The 19,948-nt window shown below is 41.2% G+C and overlaps 1 long non-coding RNA gene across 1 annotated transcript; it reads right to left on the bottom strand.

The window, feature by feature from the left end:
* Positions 1–4,689: 4,689 nt before the first annotated feature.
* On the bottom strand, positions 4,690–18,432 carry LOC132766701 (uncharacterized). The gene is made up of 2 exons (XR_009630550.2): positions 18,330–18,432; positions 4,690–5,354 (listed from the first exon to the last, which is right to left on the bottom strand). It is a non-coding gene; the product is annotated as an uncharacterized lncRNA (long non-coding RNA).
* Positions 18,433–19,948: the final 1,516 nt, after the last annotated feature.

Here is a 19,948-nt window from a genome sequence, read left to right as displayed (position 1 = left end):
AAGCCTGCTCCCTCTTCACATATTTATACATGGCTATCAACCTTCTCAAGCTTCTCTTATATAGGCTAAACATACCCAATTCTTTAAGATGCTCCTCATAGGTCATGGTCATTTTAGTCGTCTTCCTCTGGACACCTTCCAGCTTGTCAATATCTCTTTTGAACTGTGGTCTGCAGAATTGGACACAGTATTCCAGGTGAGATCTAACCAAAGCAGAATACAAAGGCACCATGACTTCCCATGATCTAGACACTAGCCTGAGCTCTGCGAGTGCAGCATTCTTCCGAATGAAACAAAGAGTGTTTGAGAACTGGGACATCCGTAGGGATACCAAGGTGCTTGTTTATAAAGCCACTGTTCTCCCAACCCTGCCATATGCCTGCAAAACATGGACTGTCTACAGACATCATATACAACTTCTGGAATGATTCCATGAGCTCTGCCTCCGAAAAATCCTGCAAATCTCTTGGGAAGACAGGTGGACAAATGTCAGCGTGCTGGAAGAAGCAAAGTCCACCAGCACTGAAGCAATGGTCCTTTGCCATCAACTCCACTGGACTGGCCATGTTGTCCGAATGCCTAATCACCATCTCCCAAAGCAATTACTATACTCAAAACTCAAGAACAGAAAACTGAATGTTGGTGGACAGGAAAAATGATTTAAATATGGATTTAACGCCAACCTCAAAAACCATGGTATAGACACCAAGAACTTGGAAGCACTGGCCCTTGAATGCTCTAACTGGAGGTCAGTTGTGACCAGCAGTGCTGCAGAATTTGAAGAGGCACAAATGGAGGGTGAAAGTGAGAAATGTACCAAGAGGAAGGAACATCAAGCCAACCCTGACTGGGACCGCCTTCCATCTGGAAACCGATGTTCTCACTGTGGGAGAACATGCAGATCAAGAATAGGGCTCCACAGTCACCTTTGCACCCACTGCCAAGACACTACATCATCCTCGCGCTATGAGGGATCACCTAAGTAAGTAAATAAATTTGATGCAGCACAAAATCCCATTGGCTTTTTTAGCTGCTACATCACACTGTTGGCTCATGTTCAACTTGTTATCCACAAAGACTCCAAGATCTTTCTCACATGGACTGTTGTCGAGCCAGGCATCACCCATTCCGTATCTTTGCATTTCCTTTTTTTCTGCTTAAATGTAGTATCTTACATCTGTCCGTGTTGAAAATAATTTCATCGGTTTTGGCCCAGCTCTCTAATCTGTTAAGGTCATTTTGAATTCTGATCCTGTCTGGAGTATTAGCTATCCCTTCTAATTTGATGTCATCTGCAAACTTGATAAGGATGCCCTCTAAACCTTTATCCCAGTCATTAATAAGGATGTTGAGCACAACTGGGCACAGGACCAAACCCTGTGATACTCCACTAGTCACTTCTTTTCAGGATGAAGAGGAACCCTTTGGGTTCGGTCGCTTAACCAATTCCTGTATTTACCCAGACATATGTTTAACTCAATGAGGCCTACTTCACTTCTCAATAAATATGCTTAGGACTGTGCCATTCATGTGCTCAGCAATTCCACCTCTAGTCTTGTGCCAGCAGGAGTTGCTCCCTACATGGCTCTCATGCCCACTCTGCTTTATGCCAGCTGCTGCTCTTGCCATGGACACAAAAAGAGCTTTGTCTCTGTTAGAACTGCTTCCTAAAGAGATGGGCCTTTTTTCCCCAGCAGCACAAAGGATTGCATAGCTCCTCAGAGAGCAGCATTACAATTAACACAATAGGTTTTAATTGTAAATTCCTCTTAATAAGGATAAAAGACTAACCACTGGGGCATCCTAATTAAAGAGACTACTACAGTCGTAATTACACAGAAGTCTGCTACACACAGTTCATCTACAGAAATAGTTGAAGATGTCAGAATTCGGAGGTGCAGAAAGGACCACTTTTATCATAACTTCAGGCTCTCTTATCTTTTATCTCTTCCACTGAAATATCTGTTTCTCTTCTTTTGTTTTTCTTTCTGAAATGCCACATATCTTCTTAGCACATTTATTTATCTGTCTATCTACCTATCTATTTATGGAAACCTGAAACATTAACATTTTCCTTCCCACTCATGACCAATACTGAATATGATACTATTGAAATAACTCTCTTTTCTCAATGTATTGTCAAAGGCTTTCATAGCTGGAATCAATGGGTTGCTGTGAGATTTCCGACCTCAAGCAAACAAGAATTCTTTCTCCCAACCTGGATATTCCAGTGGTATCTAAACTAGGCTTAAATAATAAAAAATGGTCCAAAACTTGTTTCTGGTGATTTGATTCAGAATTGAATTCCGAATTTTTCCCAACATTTTTTGGAATTTTTTGAAATTTCCAAAATTTCCAGAATTTCCGAATTGCTTCGTTAATTGTGCAATATGCGAAAAACAGCATAGGCATGAAAGTATGGGATTTCTAGTGTCTTCTTAGGCAACTCACAGCAAACAAAGAAAACAAGAAATAGCCCTGAGAGCCTTATGGGCCTTTTGAGCAGATTTCACCAGTTAGGGAAGTATAGGCATGAAAGTATGGGATTTCTAGTGTCTTCTTAGGCAACTCACAGGAAACAAAGATAAAAGAAACAGCCCTGCACTTTTTGCCTTGGAAGCTAATTTCACTACTTTGGGAAAGAGAGTTTGTGTTCAAAGAGTGGCTTGAATTGATGGGAGATCTAGTTCTTTTGAGGCAATGTGCAACACAAACTAAAAAGCACTGAAAGACATGACAATAATCTTCCTGCTGGGTAATGCGAACTAGAGACTAGGATTAAAATAGCCAGGGATGGCTACACTCCCCAGGTTTGTCCTACAGGGTAGAATCCAGACTGTCCATCATGGCCAAAACTGGTTCGGCCTCATTGGAGTGTCATGTTACCTTTACTGTCCCTATTTTACCTTTGCTGCCAGACAGCCACAGAACCCAGAGACAATTCTTGGCTGTCCTTGGCTACCCAGGAACTCTTTGGAGCTCCTTGGCCATCAGGCTCAGGAAAAGGAATGTGGGATGCAGGTCCCATTTATCCTCCTTTTCCTCCACTGCTAAGCACAGGGAAAGTGGGATAGCAGTACTGGCATGTGTGGACAACAGAGCAGTTCAGTTTAGAGCTTGTGATAGTCACACTCTTCCCAACTTCGCTTAATGCAGAGTAAAACCAGCTAAGGAGCAGAAGTTACAGGGGCATGATTTGGATATCCAGGTTCCGCTTCTGGTCCAATTCAGGGCATAAGGTCAATATAAATATCCCCCAGATATAAGGGAGCACATAAAACTATGCTTTACAAAGTGGGATTGGTTGTCCACGTAGTCCGGCAGTTCACAACCTGGGGTTTTGGGACCCCTGGGGGTGTTGTGAGGGGGTTTCAGAAGGGTTGCCAAAGACCATCAGAAAACATATATTTCTGATGGTCTCAGGAACCCCTTTGACAGAGAAGGCTGTCCTTCTCTTCTTTTTTAGAAACAGACCACGAATCCTCCCACCAAAAGCCCTTCTCCACTGTGATTGGCCAACCTCTCACCCAAGGGGAGGGTTATTTTGGAGACTCCAAGAGGGGAGGGGAGAGCAGGCGTGCTTGGCCCATGCCAGCATTATGCACATGTGCAGGTGAGGGAGAGCATGTGAAGTTGGAGAGAGGCTCGCACCAGCAAATCCCTTCAAGGCATGGAGGTTCAGTGTGGGCTGTTTGGCCCAATTCCATCATTAGTGGCATTCAGAATGCTCTTTGGTTGTAGGTGAACTATAAATACTAGCAATTAGAACTCCCAAATGACCAAATCAATCCCTCCTCCATATTGGATATTTGTGCCAAATTTGGTCTAGTGAATGAAAATACATCCCACATATCAGATATTTACATTAGGATTCATAACAGTAGCAAAATTACAATTATGAAGGAGCAACAAAAATAATTTTATGGTTGTGGTTCACCACCACATGAGGAACACATGAGGGTCACACATTGGGAAAGTTGAGAAACACTGATCTAGTCCATCCTATTCTCCCTTGAGTGATAGCAGTACTCTAAGGATCTCAAGGGGAGACAAAATATGGGGAAGATGGTGTTGAGAAACCACTCCCGGAGCCCTCCTTCCAGCCAGTTTAAGAAATGGATTCCAAGAGCTGCAGCCTCCAAAAGTAAAATTGCTAAGGTCCTAATAGGTCTTTTCCTTTCCCTGCTGAATTTCATAAAATGAGATGTAAAGGATGGACATTGGAAGAAAGGATACCTTGTACTTCAATTAGTGTGACCATATTGTCTGAGTATAGAAGCAAAGGGTTTTACAGAGTGTTTTATTTAACCTTGTAGGGTGCTAAATGTAGTCAGTGCACTGTATTCCAGTTTTGGAGTAGTCATTCACTTGCACTTAATCCAACTCTTGTCACGTAACCAGAACAATTTTGGGTAATATGAAGTTTTTGACAGAATTTCATTCTTCATTAACTTGTCAAATTAGGAAATTAGGAGACCTGTCAGAGTAAAGTGTAGTTAAGATTGACGATGACTTTTAGATCAAAATTTTGGATATCCCTTGCCTCTTTCTGATGATTTCCCTCATCTCCTCCTTTCCTCCCCCAGCATCCTAGGAGAAATGTTTCCAAGATGAACTGTTTCACACTCAAAACTGTTCATTATACTTTTTTTTGTTAAAGATTAAGAAAGACTCAATTTGACATTTAGGTACATGTGAAAATGTTTATACAAGTAATTCAGGATGTCAGTTCTTGTGTCTCTTCCTCACCTTCGGAGGTGTTTGCATTGTGACACGTCTGCTCCTCCTCTTGTTTGCCTCTTCATAGCTCTTCAAGTTGATCCCCTGGCAGGAGGAGGAACACATGCAAGCAGTTCTCCTCTGTACGTCTTCCATTTGGCACAAACGGTGCCTTGACAGAGCCCTTGGGGAGCTTGTTGCTCCTTTGTACCCACCGTGTACGGAGACAACATTTAATTAATTGGCACTGATAGAAACGTGTGATCTCTTTGGAGCTTTCCTTTGAAGGGTATGTAAGACATGGGATTCAGGCAATGACTGAAGAAGAACTCGGGAGCTGAAACGGATACAGGCCCTTGATCTACTGTCTCTCAAATAGCAGGTTCCTCTCTTCTGATTATTTTCCCCTCCCGGGCTGCTTCTGTCTCTTTTAACAGCTAAATCCTCTTATCCCAGGCAGCAGCGCTTCAGCCCCTGCCTTGCTGCAGTGGGACCCATCATTAGTCCTTGGCATTCAGCAAGTCTTGAGCCAGATGGTTGGGAACAGGCAATATCGGAAGTTGTAGCGCATAATCAGCTGCTAGTACTGGCAGTGAACTTGAAGAACCGGCTTGACTTTCAAGGCAAGAGGTTTTCTGAAAATGCAGAAAACATTTTATTATTTAGAAAGCGAGCGAACGTTTTGATTAAAATGTGATGGTTACTTGCACGTTAGATCATGTGAACTCAAACAGAATACATTAACCAGATCCCTCATTATGTACGAAAAGAAGAAGAAAGTTGTGCTTGTTAAGAATTAAGGGCTCAGCAACATGTTTCATTAAAGATGTTATAATTACAGTTTGGGAAAGCCTAAACTTTGGGGTCAAATTCTTCTCTTTCTTTGAGATGTGGAAAAGAAGAGTAAAAAGGGGTTAATTTGGGAAAGTTACTTTTTGTACTACAGCTTCCCAGATTTTCCATCAACCATGGCTACAGGTGTAGATTTCAAATGTGAGTAGGCAAATGCATTGAGGAGAAATGAGTCAACAATGTGATGCGGCAGCTAAAAAAGGCAATGGGATTTTGGCCTGTATAAATAGGAATATTGTATGTAGATTCAGGAAAGTGATGCTACCCCTCTATTCTGCCTTGGTCAGACCACACCTGGAATACTGTGTCCAATTCTGGCCACTGCAGTTTAACTGAGATGTTGACAAGCTGGAATGCATCCAGAGGAGGGCAACTAAAATGATCAAGGGTCTGGAGAAGAAGCCCTATGAGGAGCGGCTTAAAGAGCTGGGCATGTTTAGCCTAAAGAAGAGAAGGCTGAGAGGAGACATGATGAGGTCTATGGATAAATATGTGAAGGGGAAGTCATGGGGAGGAGGGAGCAAGCTTGTTTTCTGCTGTCCTGGAGACTAGGATGCAGAACAATGGCTTCAAACTACAGGAGATTCCACCTGAACTTTAGGAAGAACTTCCTGACTGTGAGAGCTGTTCAGAAGTGGAACTCTCTGCCCCGGACTGTGGTGGAGGCTCCTTCTTTGGAGGCTTTTAAGCAGAGGCTGGATGGCCATCTGTCAGGGGTGGTTTGAATGCAATTTTCATGCTTCTTGGCAGGGGGTTGGACTGAATGGCCCATGAGGTCTCTTCCAACTCTATGATTCTATGAAATCATTCAGTGGCTACTAGTAATGATGACTACATGCAATTATTTTCCAGAGCCAGTGTCCATAGGCTAGAAAAACCTACCTGCAGGTTCTAGGGCAATGTTTTGGCATTCTTTTTATATTAAGATACTTGTGCCTTGCCATCTGAAATTTCCAAACTTCTGATCAGTTTAACATTATTTTTATAACTGACTTCAGCCTGCAGCAGATCCTGAGTTTCCGACCTTTCTGTTATAGACCTAGGAATAACACCTGGGAACTGGCATTGGGAGAAGCCTATTGGCTTCCTGCTTGGCTTGTGAGTTAATTGACAAGAGTTGGATTAAGTACAAACAACACCTCAATTGAAATGCAAGGCCCACGAAGACACTGGCAACCACAGCCAGCTTATGCAATGCTGTAAGCAGGATGGCAGTCCATGTTTTGATCTCATTTGTTCTTATAATGTTCAACTGAGAATGAAGGTCAAACAAGAACATTTTATCTCTGTTGAATTTTCTCAGGATAAAAAAGAAATAAATCTAATAATTAAAGTAGCTAGCTATGGGGAAATTTAGAGCCACAGAGTCATAGGAAGTGACCACATGGGCCATCTAGTCCAACCCCCTGCTATGCAGGAAAAAGCACAATCAAGGAACCCCTGACACATGATTATCCAGCCTCTGTTTAAAAGCCTCCCCAAAAAGGATCTTCCACTACACTCCAAGGCAGAGAGTTCCACTGATGCACAGCTCTTACAGTCAGGAAGTTCTTCCTAATTCAGATGGAATCTCCTTTCCTGTAATTTGAACCCATTGCTCCAAGTCATAGTCTCCAGGGCAACCGAAAACAAACGTGCTCCCTCTTCCTTATGTCATCCTTTCACATATTTAAACACGGCTAGCATGTCTCCTCTCAATCTTCTCATCTGCAGGCTAAAACATACCCAGCAATATGGCTCCCCTTGGGATATTTTTGGCACTATAACTACGTATAAATGAAATGTTCTAGACAGCTGAGAAAAAAAATGTGTGATTAAACAGAAGCAACAACAAAATAAAACTGTGGGGGAAAAATTAAAAATGGAATTGATGGAGGAAGCATCACTGGTGAACTTCAATATCAGCATCCTCTGATATTGAACATCAAACCAGTACATCAAAAAGCACCCACCAAGTGATTGTTTTTGTGATGTGGTGATGCTTAGTACTTCTCAACAGTACAAAACATGCCTGAATTCCCTGAGGATGTTACAAATGTGTGACATTGGCACCCTGTCACCAGCTGCAAGATTTTATTCCAATCCATATGTGAGTTTCATTTTAATTCCAAGACATGCTGGTTGTGTATCTTTCTACCCCCACTCCCACATTATGTGCATCACTGAAATGGCAAACATGCACCACAGTGCTGTTAACTCTAAGAATTTTTTTAAATATCAAGAAAAATTGCCCTTCCAATCAGATGATCACTTTAAGCACCAGAAGCGACTTACAGTTTCTCAAGTCGCTCAGGACACACAAAAAATCACTAAGAAACAAAGAGCCTATCAAAACAAAATGTGTATAACAGAACCAGTTAGGAACTGCCATTTATAATTTTGAAAGTGTTGTTAGAGTTCTGAAATTTTCACCACCAGAACTTTAGCAACACTGTAGAAGCAAAGCACTAGCGCCCTCTAATTTTTACCACCAGAATTTTAGTTTTTCAAGTACTTTAGAACAATTTCAAACCATGGATTGCCCATGCCTAAGCTCAAGTAGGGTTCCAAGAAATTGCAGCAAAATGCTCCTGAAAAAAAAAATGAAGTGAGGGGATATGGAGGCAACAACATCCAGCAAATCAAAAAGACTGATACCACACTGCCACATGCTTTATAGACCAAACAGACATTGTCCAAGGTCTGTTTCCATATTCTGCTCTGTTATGCTTCAGTAGGGCCTTTTATACACAGTTTGCTTTTTTGCCGAAGTTGGGTGCTTTAGCAAAAGTCTGAAAATACCTCATGAAGAAGTACCTCTAGGAAGGAGTGCATGTATCCTTATGGCTCTGTGCAACCTGAAGTTTTGGGCATCTCATGTATTGCTTCTATTTGCTTGCAACAACTACACAGGCAGAAGGAAAGCTAGGGATTCAGGACTGATAAAAATATGCTAATCCTCCAAGAATGATAGTTAAGAGCAGAAAATGCTCTTACGTCTCTCAAGTGAGCACTGATCTGTATTCTTCTTGTCAAATGACACTATAGCCCCTCCTAAGCTGTTCTGCCACAGACAAGGCAGTCAGTGGTATTTCATGGTTTACTGATGCCTAATTTCCTCTATCAACCCCTCCGAACTGTCTGCTTTCAGTATCAGTGTCTATGACATGTTATCTTTGATGGAGAGGGCCAGGAGAAATGGTTTCCGCTAGAGCTGCTGTCAATAAAACTCCATAAATCAGCGAGCCAAGGCAGGCTGAAGGCAAAGACCAATACATGAACCATCCATCATACTTCAAGCAGCATAGACCCTGCTTCAACAAAAGTCTATGAAGGAAAACTAGGATTTGATTGTAATTTAGGATGGAGTGATGGGTTTATAGCATCATGATTTTCTATAATAAGCCTATCAGTTTCTTTAGCTATCATTCATGGCAGTCCTGTGCTTTTGACTCAAGTGCTGGACTCGTGCATTAGACCTCATTCTGTTATCTAGATTGACGATTAATATGCATAACAAGAAAAGGATTCCAATTTAAGCCCTGGCTGTGGTTGCCAGTGTCTTCAAGAGCCTTGCATTGCAATTGAGGCGTTGCTCTAATTTCATGTAACTTGTTTATTCGTTCAGGCAATAAATATTTAGATGTGGTTTTTACCAATTTCTTCTTCTGAAATGTGTTGTTGTGCATTTGTTCAGTCGTTTCCGACTCTTCATGACCTCATGGACCAGCCCACCCAGAGCTCCCTGTCGGCCATCACCACCCCCAGCTCCTTCAAGGTCAGTCCAGTCATTTCAAGGATGCCATTCATCCATCTTGCCCTTGGTCAGCCACTCTTCCTTTTTCCTTCCATTTTCCCCAGCATCACTGCCTTCTCCAAGCATTCCTGTCTTCTCATGATGTGGCCAAAGTACTGCATCTTTGCCTCTAATATCTTTCCCTCCAGTGAGCAGTCAGGCTTTATTTCCTAAAGTATGGACTGGTTGGATCTTCTCGCAGTCCAAGGCACTCTCAGAATTTTCCTCCAGCACCACAGTTCAAAAGCATCTATCTTCCTTCGCTCAGCCAACCCTATGGTCCAGCTCTCACATCCATAGGTTACTATGGGGAATACCATTGCTTTAACTATGTGGATTTTATTGAGATTGGTCTTTGCTCTCCTCCCAAGAAGTAAACGTATTTTGATTTCCTGGCTGCAGTCTGCATTTGCAGTAATCTTCGTATCTAGAAATATAAAGTCTGTCACAGCATCCATGTTTTCTCCCTCTGTGTTGTTGTAGGTTTTGTTGGGCTATATGGCCATGTTCTAGAGGCATTCTCTCCTGACGTTTCACCTGCATCTATGGCAAGCATCCTCAGATCTCACAACCTCTGAGGATACTTGCCATAGATGCAGGCGAAATGTCAGAAGAGAATGCCCCTAGAACATGGCCATATAGCCCAACAAAACCTACAACAACCCACTGATTCCGTCCATGAAAGCCTTCAACAATACATTTTCTCCCTCTCTTTGCCAGTTATCAATCAGTCTGGATGCCAGAATCTTGGGGTTTTTTTTATGTTTAACTGCAACCCAGCTTTTGCACTTTCTTCTTTCACCTTGGTTATAATCTCCTCAGCTCCTCCTTGCTTTCAACCATCAAAGTGTTATCATCTGTATATCTAAGGTTGTTAATGTCTGCTTCACATAACTACCATTTTTTTTCTCTGTTATCCTTCATGACCCACAACTTTGCTCCCTTTTGGCTATTTGTTGATGCTTGTTTTTCAAAGTTTATTGAAAACTAGATGTTAAACACCTCAGAGAGGGACAGCCTGTCTCTATATGTGCATGATGCTCTGTGTAACACTCTGTACAATGAGCAGGAATGGTTACAAAATAATAAAGCAAGAAGTGGAGTGTTATATAAGAGTAGGCACTGCAGAGGTATTGAGAACTGTGGCGGTAACATCAAAAGACCTAGGTACAGAAAAAGATACTGCATGGTCTGCAACAAGAAAGAAGCAATGAATATTTCAGGATATGGGAAGTTGCTTTTAGGAAGAATGAATACACTGAAGCCATCTCCAATGGAGTAGTGGCAGGATGATGCTGTAGAATCCAGGACATCATGTTATAACTGCTCAGTTATGGCTGACTTCAATGTGTATTAATATTCATTCTTCCCACATTTGGGGGGGGGATTATGAAAAGCAATATTTAAGGATGTCATTTCTGTGTTCTCTCTGTGGTGACATTCACTGACCACAGAAACTAGAGTTGAATACATGTATTATTATTTATTATTTATTTACAGTATTTATATTCCGCCCTTCTCACCCTGCAGGGGACTCAGGGTGGATTACAATGCACTTATACATGGCAAACATTCAATGCCAGTTCAACATACAACATATATAGACAGACATAGAGGCAATTTAACATTCCAGCTTTTCCGGCTTCATGAGTGTATGCTTGGTTCCGGCCACAGAGGGAGCTGCTGCTTCACCGTCCATTTGTGACACAGGGTCCTTTGATGGAGTACTTCCTCATTTTTACAAATGCTGCTGGAAGGTTTTTTGGCTTCGTAAAATAGTTACATTAGCCTCCCCACACAAGAGGTACCTAAATTTCCTACTTGATAGATGCAACTGTCTTTTGGGCTGCATAGGTCGACAGCAAACTAGACTATTAAACTATTAATGGTTGGAAGCTTACTCTGACCTGGGCTGGCTTCAAATTCATGATCTCTCGGTCAGTAGTGATTTAATGCAGCTAGGTATTAACTAGCTGCTCCACAGCCCTGTCCTCATTTAGCTACATCGCTGGAGCCCCCAGTGGCGCAATGGCTTAAACCCTTGGGCCGGCAGGACTGAAGACCGACAAGTCGGAGGTTCGAACCTGGGGAAAGCGTGGATGAGCTCCCTCTGTTAGTTCCAGCTCCCCATGCTGGGACATGGGAGAAGCCTCCCATAAGGATGATCAAAACATCTGGGCATCCCCTGGACAACGTCCTTGCAGACAGTCAATTATCTCACACCAGAAATGACTTGCAGTTTCTCAAGTCACATGACATGAAAAAAAAAGCTACATGGCTTTCAGGGGGAGGCAAAACTGAAGAATAAAGTTTTTTTAAGATAATGGAGGTCACCCTTGGCTTAGTCGCTTGTTACAAAGGTAACGCCTGAGTGGATCATAGCTCTTTGAAGCCGAAGGCACACATGACGTTAAAATAAACACAGAGTGTGACCAACGTGCATGGTGACCGTTGTTTTGAGATTAACATCACTCCCTAGCTGACTTGAAAATCAGATGCTTAGCCTTACCCCTCGGGCCTCCATGGTTTTCTCCCCCATTGTGTTGGTGCCATCTTCTCCACATTTTGATAGGGAGTGGTATTCTGGCATCTTGTGATAATTCCCAGATGGAGGTTGAGAAAAGGATAGTATACCAAGGAAGCAGCAGATGTGGAAGCAGAAGTCCCCAAGATTGGCTCTCTCCCATTTTCAGTGTAGTAATGTAGGAGCTGTGGTGGTGCAATAGGCTAAACCCTTGTGCCAGCTGAACTGCTGACCTGAAGGTCAGCTGTTCAAATCAATGATATGGGGTGAGCTCCTGTCTGTCAGCTCCAGCTTCCCATGTGAGGGCATGAGAGAAGCTTCCCACAGGATGGTAACACATCTGGGCATCCCCTGGGCAACATATTTGCAGATGGACAATTCTCTCACACCAGAAGTGACTTGCAGTTTCTCAAGTCACTTCTGACATGTTAGAACAATGTAGCAATGTGTGTTTCAGCCTAGCAGTCCTGTGAATATTTGTTCTAAGAGAAAGCACCACAGTTGAGTTGACATCACCAGAGGTATAAGAAGTGACAGTAGTCAAGAGACTAAAGTGCTCAGGGCGCAGCTTTTCTCTGTTGTAGTAAACTGGTTTTTCTTTGCAGACACTATCTACTGAATATAAATATTTTCTAGTTAAGTCACAACAAAGGAATACCCAGGGATAAATGCAATTTTATTCCATTAGAGTTGAGGAATCTGAGGCAGCTTAAATCTAAGCACGGTAGCTTGTGGGGATGTACTTTGAGCTACCTGTCCAAAGCACAATTTGAGATCGGTATATATCCATTCACTGTAGTGGGAATTGATGAATTCATCCAGCCTCACAAATATATACATGCTTTCATACCCAGAAAAGCACTATCAAAGGCCACACTGCAGGTAACAATTGTGTTGTACTCTAAAACATTTTGAAGAACATTAATCCAGGAGGGACAGAAAATCGGTTACATTTTCTGTTCCTCCTTACCTTCATCCCTATTTTAATAGCATTTCCTAATACTGGAAAGAAAGCAAAAGGATCCACAGCTCTTCATTCCCTCGGCAATATAGTAATGCCATTAGAGTCAACTTACAGAAGCTATTTGTGAATACAGTTGAAGTCAATGCCAATACGTCATTTGAGGACTGTTAAAATTATTCCAAGCTACTCATTTTGGAAATAGCAGGTTTCCAGTGGCTTCCGGCTGAGAGGGAACAGGCTTAATACAAAGACGTGTCTCAACATATCAGAATTAATAGGAAGTTAGACACCACTGGCATCCATAATGCAGTTGACATGTGTGGACACTCTGTTCTTGTCGGGCTGGATTCAGGTGTAGGCTCACTGGTGATTTGCCATTTGCCTAAGGGGCAGAATCAGCAAGATCAAATAATACAACAATGGCTGGGGTTTAGTAATTTTTCAGTGGAGTTGATACAATCTGGCCTAGCTCTTAGTGGGAATATAAACGTCTGTCTGGTTTGAACCATTTCCAGCTGCAGCTGGAGACTTATGTGATCAAAAGCTCTGCAGAAACAAAACAAAGCATGCAGAGGCGCTAACATTTAAGAAAGCTAGCATGTCAGGGAAACAGCTACACAACAACCCTTCTGCCTGGTGTTTAATTTTCCATGTGCTGGGATTTTTATTTTTGGTTATAGAACAGCTTGTAATTATATTGCTGTCATAGATTGAGGTTTATCACTGTAGTGATAGCCCATCCCGTTTCTGTTTGAAATTGATTTAAACAGTTTCACAGAGCTAATGCCCAGCTCCTGTGTGCAACTTTATTTTATTTTGTTCTAAATGGACATGTTATTTTACACATGTCCACCTAGAACTATAATGGCACACTGAAGTTGAACATTAACATGGTTTATTTATTTTCTTCTCAAGTGCAATTGTTTTCCTTGACCTGACAAAGTGACTTTTGGGACAAACATCTCCCTGGAATATCATTATTAGCATGACCACTGAGATACAGCTCTAAACTAAAGAACTAGAATTCCCAGCATCCTTCTGCAGATAATTACATTGGTTGGGGATTCTAGAAGCAGTGCCCCCCAACTCCCCAAAGTTGCTTTTCCAGGATCTGCTTAAATGATTACATACTCAGCATTTGATGTCTGGCAGCTCTGTGGGTAAAATTAGTGGTATCTTGTTGTTTATTCGTTCAGTCACTTCCAACTCTTCATGACCTCAAGGACTAGCCCATGCCAGACTTCCCTGTCAGCCGTCACCACCCCCAGCTCCTTCAGAGTCATTTCAAGGACACAATCTATCCATCTTGCCCTTGGTGGGTCCCTCTTCCTTTTTCCTTCCATTTTCCCCAGCATCATTGTCTTCTCCAAGCTTTCTTGTCTTCTCATGATGTAGCCAAAGTATTTCATCTTTGCCTCTAATATCCTTCCCTCCAAAGAGCAGTCAGGCTTTATTTCCTGACATATGGACTGGTTGGGAAGGTTTGATCTATGAGCTGTCATGGCTCATGGCCATATGTAAATAAGAAGTAGATACTACTATCTGCTATCATCATATGATGTCACAAGCCATAAAATTAGGCTGGGAAGAGTATCACAGAAAAGTTCCTATACGCCTTAGCAAATAAGTTTTTAGAAGTCTCATCTCCATGTTTAGAAAGTGTAGTAGTGTAGTCTGTTCAAGGGGACAGAGCTGCACTGAAGATTGGCTGTTTTGAATGGAGATTAGCCTCCCAAGTGCCTTTCAACCAAAACAGCCTCCCATGCCCGCCAGGCCTGAGCTCACTGCAAGGTGATTTCATCCTGTGCCTTTAGGCCATACTCTGGAAGCCATAAAAACTCCATGCATCTACAAGGTAGCACATGCCATGTACTCATTTTGTTAAGATGGATAGAGCCCGCAGGCTTTATGTTATTGGTAAATAGGAATTCCCATTGCAATCCAAGGTAGTTCAGGACTGAAAGCTGGAGCGTCTAAAGATACTGAAAGAATAGTCATAGCCAGAACAACAGTAAGAAAGAGTTTTTGTCAATAGCCCCTCCAAATAACAGAAACACAGAGTTGTAAAAAAAACCATCAGGGGCATCCAAGTCCAACCCCATCCTGCCATGTGTGAACACAGAGTCACAAGATTCACAACAGATGATCAACCAGCCTCTGTTTAAAAACCTCCAGAGAAGGAGACTAAACCACTTTCCAAGACAGTATCTTCCACTGTTGAACCATTCTCACTGTCAGGAAGTTCTTCCTAATGTTTAGGTGGAATCCTTTTCCTACAGCTTGAACCTGTTGCTCTGTCTCCTACTGGGTATATTTAAAATAGCCCACTCCATAGATTAGCTAGAAAAGAGCACTTGGAGGCAACCAGATGCCCCCTAAGTAGAAGGCTTGCCAGAGGAATGAAATTACATTTGAAACTCCTGGTCGCTCTTCTACACTAGATTAAGGCTACTCAATATAATGATCCTTAGATCGATGCAAGTCCCTGAACCATTGCCTGCTATACCCTGGCAATTTTCCAAGAAAGAAAGACTCAATTAGATCTAACAAGAAAAAAAACAAACTACGATAAAGTTCTAGGCACATTGGGAGGGAAGGATTATTGCTTCCTCACATCAGATGGTCCAAGAAGCATTGTACTAGAGGCAACAATGTTGCACAGGGAGGTACAGGATACCTTCTTGCAGGAGTCATTTGTACACTAGCTTAACCAAAGGATATGTTGGCAAATATCATCAATAGGCGCATAGATAATGAATGTATCTGGATGGTGCAATAGGTTAAACCTTGTACTGGCAGGACTGAAGACTGACAGATCGCAGGTTCAAGAGCACAGATTCACTCCGTCTGTCAGCTCCAGCTCCCCATGCGGGGACATGAGAGAAGCCTCCCACAAGGATATTAAAACATCAAAACATCCGGGTGTCCCCTGGGCAACATCCTTGGAGATGGCCAGTACTCTCACACCGGAAGCAACTTGCAGTTTCTCAAGTCACTCCTGACATGAAAAAAAAAGAATGCATCTAATAGCTATCATATTATTTGAAAAATTTACAAGCAGAGAAGGAAGTAGAAAAAGAAATAAAAGAGAAAAAGCTGCCAGAATGTGATTCTGCTCTTGTTCTATAATTCTATTTCGAGGCATTGTTCTATCATTTCTCTTTCATAACATGGTTACAGGGTTTGCTTTTCATTAAACCTCTAAAGACAGCACACAGATACCAAAGTAATCCCTTCAACAGACATATAACAGAGCTAGGAAGCTGCCATAAGATGGCACCATAACCTAATGTATGGGAAAGTCACCTATACATAAAACTGGGAATTATAAAACAGGCTCTTGTGTATCCTGCTTGCCATTTCTGATGCTGAAAAAACTGCAAGGCATTAAGATAGATAACATTTAAAAATCGAGTATGGATCTTTGCTAAAATGTACATTAAAAACTGTATTGGTTCCTGACTTTTTATTGAGATCATTGTTGGATCACATGTCTTCTTAACAGATTTTGCAACAAAATGCTTTGTACAATTTATGTTAACTAGATATTGATTTATGAATGTTAAAATTTGGTACTACTGTAGTCTTCTATATCCATGGATTGTGCATCTATGAATTCAACCATCCAAAGATTGATTTTTTCTTTCAAAAAGCAAATTTGCTTTTTGCCATTTAATATATATACTTTACCATTGTATATAAAATACTTGACTTGACCATTCACAGATTTTTGTATGCTGGATACCAAGAGCTTACTTGATATCTTCTCATGTTTATTGTTCTTGTTTCTTCTTCATTTTAGAGCAGGCAAATTCTAAATTAGAATTAGAAAAAACTATCCCATCAAATAAAATCCCAACAGTGAATGTAATAATTTTTCTGGTTCATACAATTTCTAGTACTGCATAAATGAGAGCATCTTCAAATAAAAAAAAAACTGCAATCAGAGCTTGAATTTCCCCAACATTGCTTTACATTAGAGTAAATAGGATTATACAGGATAACACGAGCAAAGGACAGGTGGCTCCTTGAAAAAGTTCACAGCAGCAGTCAAGTCTTTAACAGTCTCCTAAAGATAAATCCCATTTAACTCACTAGGATTTATGTCTGAATAGACATCTAGAGGATTGTACTTTTAGTCTGCAATCTTATATATCAGTAGACCTGGCAAAATGCTCAATTGAACTCCATGGAGGGTATATTTCACTGCATTGGCCATGCCTTGCCAAGGATGTATCCAGATGCAAAGTCCAATGAGATTAAGGAGAACCATTTGAACTATGTTTCTGAACAACTCCAATTCAGTTTAATAGAGCATATATAATAGAAGTGCAGTGGATGATGCCACTAAACTGATTTGTATTTGGAGCACGAGTGGCTAACTGCATTTGAGCTGATGTTGGGGTAGAATTTGAGTGTTCATCTGATCGCATGATCCATGGATTCAAATGTTTCACCAGTATAAAGTTCCCTGTGTACTTAGGATGTTATTGCACTGTGATCTATTCACATCTATTAGTGCCACTATCCCATTTTGGGGGAAACAGGAACACACTGAATCCCCCCCCCCCCCCATAGTGCTCTGTTAACACATATTAGAATAATAGAATCATAGAGCTGGAAAAGACGATCGTGGGCCATCCAGTCTAACCACCTGCCAAGAAGCAGGAAAATCGCATTGTAAGCACCCCAGACATCTATCTCAATAAACATGCTTTGCCCTTCTTAGACACACCCAATTTTTAATTATTATTATTATTATCATCATCATCATTATTACTTTAAGCAAAAGAACTGCACATTCTGTCAGATTTGGCTCATTTTTGTGAGAATTCACAATTTTGTGTTTTTGTCAGCATGTAATTTCACGCAGTGCCACTTTTCTGGTTTTCCGTGCATTCATTCATCTCTCTGTACCTTATTATATATAGAATAATAGAATCGTAGAGTTGGAAGAGACCTCATGGGTTATCCAGTCCAACCCCCTACCAAGAAGCAGGAAAATCACATTCAAAGCACCCTTGACAGATGGCCATCCAGCCTCTGCTCAAAAGCCTCCAAAGGAGTCTCCATATGGACAACAATGTACAGTATTGCAAATACCATTCCTGTACAAATTAGTTTCCAACAGCAGAACTTTTATCAATTTGAATCCAGTGCACCACATCTCAACTAAAATTGTGCAGCACATTCACAGGACAATCCTAGTCAACAAATCAGGAATGGGATTGGCTTTGACCTGTATCATATTGTGGGAAAATCCAGTATTATCCCTCCATTATTTTTCTACAGACAGATTTCTAGACTTGATGGTTGCCAAGATAAGATTGCAGTTATGTAAACAGCATCACACAATGCATCAAAAACTAAACATTACTTGGAGAGGGAGAACCTTAATCTGAACAGACATCTCGGTTAAGCACAGCTGCTTTTTTCTTTGATGGACTGCCACACCACAGCATACACACAAACACATACACCTCATATTACCAAACCTTGGAATATTTGTACCCTTTTCCTTTTCATCTCTCATTCCATTGTTGCCTCAGAATTCCTGATGTATTACCAAAAGGGGAATAAAATACAATTGGCCACTGAATCAGCCACTGGATCAGCATCTGTTATTTGCATTCATTCAATTTGGCCATCCACGCCTAACTTTCCTAAGGAAAGCAAAGAATTTGGACATGTCAGGTATTTATAAGAAATTCATTGTTGGATTAAAAATAAATCCAGCCACCAAAAAAACCCCCTCCCAATTTAGATTTGCGGCTCTCTTTATTCATTAATTCCCATACAAAGCCTTCTGTTCTCTAACATTTGCTCCCAAGCTAAGTATTTTCTGTTTATACTTCCATGCCTATAAGTGTAGTTTTTAGAAAACAGCTTGGCCTTGCCTTTTCAATGCTTGCTGATCACTGAGGTGACAGGCCACATCTGGCCATCTTAGTCACATTCTGTTATGTAACTGCAGAAGGCCAGACGATGCCTTCAGTTGGCACAATGCAACATCCATCCGGCAGCCAAGGGAGATTGTTTCTGGGCGCATTGTTTTTGAAAACAGCACTTGGCAATGACACAGTGGATTAGACAAAACTGAAAAAGAATGGGGTAGTAGAGGGTGGAGGAAGGGAAAGAACCTCAGGGTTTGAATAAATAAGCCACACTCAATAATATTAGTAATTTCAGTAAAAGAGAGCCAGTACTGTGTAGTGGTTTGACCCAGAGTTTAAGAAGCTGTATACTATAAAGGTATGGGTATGTGCTGCAGTAACTTCCCATCTGACTAACATTCCTGACCAGATGTTTTCATAATTTCTTCCTAAACCTTCAGTAGACTCTTTCTAGATTCCTTGCTATCAGAAGGACTTTATGTTAACATCTACATATGGCACTATTATAATTGTTGGAAATAGCAACCTTCTCAAGCCACCACTAGTTATTTGTTATGTATATAATTGCTTGCTGTATTGTATGTGTGTATTGGTTTGCAATTTTACCAAACTTTTTTGTTGTGGGAGGGGATGCAGATCATGTGATCAGGTCTGGACATGTTCAGGACTAAGATCCATTTTAGTTTGTGTGTTTTTTTTAGACTTCAGTGGAGATAGATGGTATTAGACTCAGTGAGAATAGAAGCCATCTAATGCCTTTAGGCTTCAATGCAGGAACAGTATGCTTAGAGACTTGTTAGATTCTCAAAACAGAGAGATGCTTTGGATCATGGACTATTGTTTTTAAGGAAGATGTCCTGTGTACCCTACACAGAGGAACTACTTAAAATCCTATTGTAATTGGGTTCATAAGCAAAGTGCCTGTATGCTGTATACATGAAGTTCTGTGAGTAAACCAACTCTGTTACTTTTAAAGAAAACTGTTTATTTTGTCTCTTGAGAGCATGATTTAAAGGCAAATATATTTTAAGGAAAAGTAGATTTTTTGGCAACTAAAGGAACACTTCTAAAACTCTGCTGAGTATGTGTTTTTGTGCATTGGCATGTCGTTGTCCCTAGCAGTTCAAAGACATACCTAGGTACATCAGTTTAACAGCTGAGAGACCTACATACCTTGCATAAATGATGGTGCACATCACTTTTCAAAAGGTTGTGACTTG

This window comes from Anolis sagrei, chromosome 2 (genome assembly GCF_037176765.1).
Source record: "Anolis sagrei isolate rAnoSag1 chromosome 2, rAnoSag1.mat, whole genome shotgun sequence".
Classification (NCBI taxonomy): Eukaryota; Metazoa; Chordata; class Lepidosauria; order Squamata; family Dactyloidae; genus Anolis; species Anolis sagrei.
Note: the sequence above shows the minus strand (reverse complement) of the source record. Positions and strands in the feature narration are given on the sequence as shown.